Genomic DNA, 2,965 nt, shown 5'->3' with positions numbered 1-2,965 from the left:
AGTTAACTCCAACTCTATCAAATAATGCTTTCAAATATAACTTCCCTCTAACTAACTGGATAAACAAAAGTGATTCACACCTATTGGCCACAGAACTATAGAGTAAGCCCTGCCATTCAGTTACCAGGCATTGTGTGCGTGAGCGCACACACCTGTGTAAGCGTGTGTGTAGAGTCTCTGTCTGTGTGAGTGTGCTCACCGGGCTAACGCAACACAGCCCTCATAAAGGTGGTATTGTTAAGTTGCGTGCGAAGCTTTAGGCTTTGGGGCCCCGCCCACCCCTGTAAACCACAGCAGTGTTTTCTCTCCTTGTTCACCCCTCTACACCTTCCCCTTTTTTTGTTACAGGTAAACATTTGATGTCTGCACGCAATCCCAGGGGAGGCCCCGCCCCTTGTTCTCTCATTTGGTTCTTGGCTGCCAGCAGCGTTACTCACTTTTTCTCTCTCTCTCTCTCACACACACACACACACACACACACACACACACACACACACACACACACACACACACACACACACTCTCTCTCTCTCTCTCTCTCTCTCTCTCTCTCTCTCTCTCTCTCTCTCTCTCTCTCTCTCTCTCTCTCTCTCTCTCTCTCTCTCTCTCACACGCACACACACGTTCACCCTCCATTCTTTTCTCCCATTCTTCTCCTCCCTGACTCAGCACCTGCTCCCTATGGAAGTATTTATTACTACACTATACATACAAAAGTATGTGGACACCCCTGCAAATTAGTGGATTCGGCTATTTCAGCCACACCCCTTGCTGACAGGTGTATAAAATTGAGCCATGCAGTCTCCATAGACAAACATTGGCAGTAGAAGGACCATACTGAAGAGCACAGTGACGTGGCACCGTCATAGGATGCCACCTTTCCAACAAGTCAGTTCGTCAAATTCCTGCCCTGCTAGAGCTGCCCCGGTCAATAGTAAGTGCTGTTATTGTGGAATTCTCAATGGTTCACCCGTGAAGTGGTAGGCCACACAAGCTCACAGAACGGGACCGCCGAGTGATAAAGCACGTAGAGCGTAAAAGTCATCTGTCCTCAGTTGCAACACTCACTACAGAGTTCCAAACTGCCTCTGGAAGCAACTTCAGCAGAATAACTATTAGTCGGGAGCTTCATGAAATGGGTTTCCATGACCGAACAGCCGCACACAAGCCTAAAATCACCATGCGCAATTCCAAGCGTCGGCTGGAATGGTGCAAAGTTCCCCACCATTGGATTCTGGAGCAGTGGAAACGCGTTCTCTGGAGTGATGAATCACACTTCACCATCTGGCAGTCCGACAGACAAATCTAGGTTTGGCCATTGCCAGGAGAACGCTACCTCCCCCAATGCATAGTACCAACTGTAAAGTTTGGTGGAGGAGGAATAATGGTCTGGGGCTGTTTTTCATGGTTTGGGCCCATTCGTTCCATTGAAGGGAAATCTTAATTTGTTATTATTTTGTATTTTTCTCCCCAATTTCCAATCACAGTCTTGTCCCATGGCTGCAACTCACATACAGACTTGGGAGATGCAAACGGCGGAGAGCCATGCGTCCTCCAAAACTGCTTCTTGACACACTGTTCGCTTAACCCAGAAGCACCAATATGTCAGAGGAAATACCGTCCAGCTGGCAACCGAAGTCCCAGCACAAGGAGTCACTACAGCGTGGTGGGACAAGGACTATGGGTCTCCCAGTCACGGACAACTGTGACACAGCCTGGGATCAAACCCGGGTCTGTAGTGATGCCTTAAGCACTGCGAAGTAGTGCCTTTAATCACTGTGCCATTCGGGAGGCCCCATGAAGGGACATTTTAATGCTACGGTATACAATGACATTCTAGACCATTCTGTGTTTCCAACTTTGTGGCAACAGTGGCAACAGTTTGGGGAAGGCCCTTTCCTGTTTCAGCATGACAATACCCCGTGCACAAAGAGAGGTCCATACAGAAATGGTTTGTCGAAATCGGTGTGGAAGAACTTGACTGGTCTGCACAGAGCCCTGACCTCAAGCCCATTGAACACATTTGGGATGCATTGGAACACCAACTGTGAGCCAGGCCTAATCGCCCAACATCAGTGCCCGACCTCATCAATGCTCTTGTGGCTGAATGGAAGCAAGTCCCCGCAGCAATGTTCCAACATCTAGTGGAAAGCCTTCCAGAAGAGTTGCTATTATAGCAGCAAAGGGGTGACAAGTCCGTATTAATGCTCATAATTTTGGAATGAGATGTTCGACGAGCAGGTGTCCACATACTTTTGGTCATGTCGTGTATAATATAATCTTATTTTTATTCTTTCACCCAAACTTCAGCACTTAAAAAGCGACTTATTAACTAAAAATAACTGTCCATAAATGAATTATGAAATATTTGACCACTCGCACGCGCTCACAATACCCATAAAACCGTCAACACTATCCTATTGACCTTTAACAGCGTTAAAGACTATGCTGTCACCGCTAAGGTATTTTGAGTGTACTAACCAGGCCTACAGGGTATCACTGCCGACCCACCCAAGACATCATGGCTGAATAATCATACAAACATTTATTAGTGTGTGTGAATGATTGTGATCGTCCAGATGTCAAACACTGAGGGAAAGTAATAAAACAACTCCCAGTCTGCATCCCAAATGGCTCTCTATTCCAAATGTAGTGCGTTACTTTTGACCAGGGTCCATGGGCTAGTGCACTAGGGTAGTCAAAAGTAATGCACTATATAGGGAATAGAGTACCATGTAGGACACACAGCAAATCAAGCTTCTGGAGCGAAACACAACCGCTCCTGCCAATCCCTGTCACGCACATCTCTCATACTGCTGTTACCAAAATGAGGGGAGGGTGAGTGGAGAATGAGTGTGTAAGTGTGTGCGTGCGTAGTGTGTGTTTGTGTGTGTGTGTGTGTGTGTGTGTGTGTGTGTATACGTGTGTATATCTGTGTACACGTGTATGTGAGTGTGCGTGTGTG

This window comes from Oncorhynchus keta, chromosome 5, assembly GCF_023373465.1.
Source record: "Oncorhynchus keta strain PuntledgeMale-10-30-2019 chromosome 5, Oket_V2, whole genome shotgun sequence".
In the NCBI taxonomy this organism is placed as follows: domain Eukaryota; kingdom Metazoa; phylum Chordata; class Actinopteri; order Salmoniformes; family Salmonidae; genus Oncorhynchus; species Oncorhynchus keta.
The sequence above is the reverse complement of the archived record's forward strand: the minus strand, read 5'-3'. Positions refer to the sequence as shown.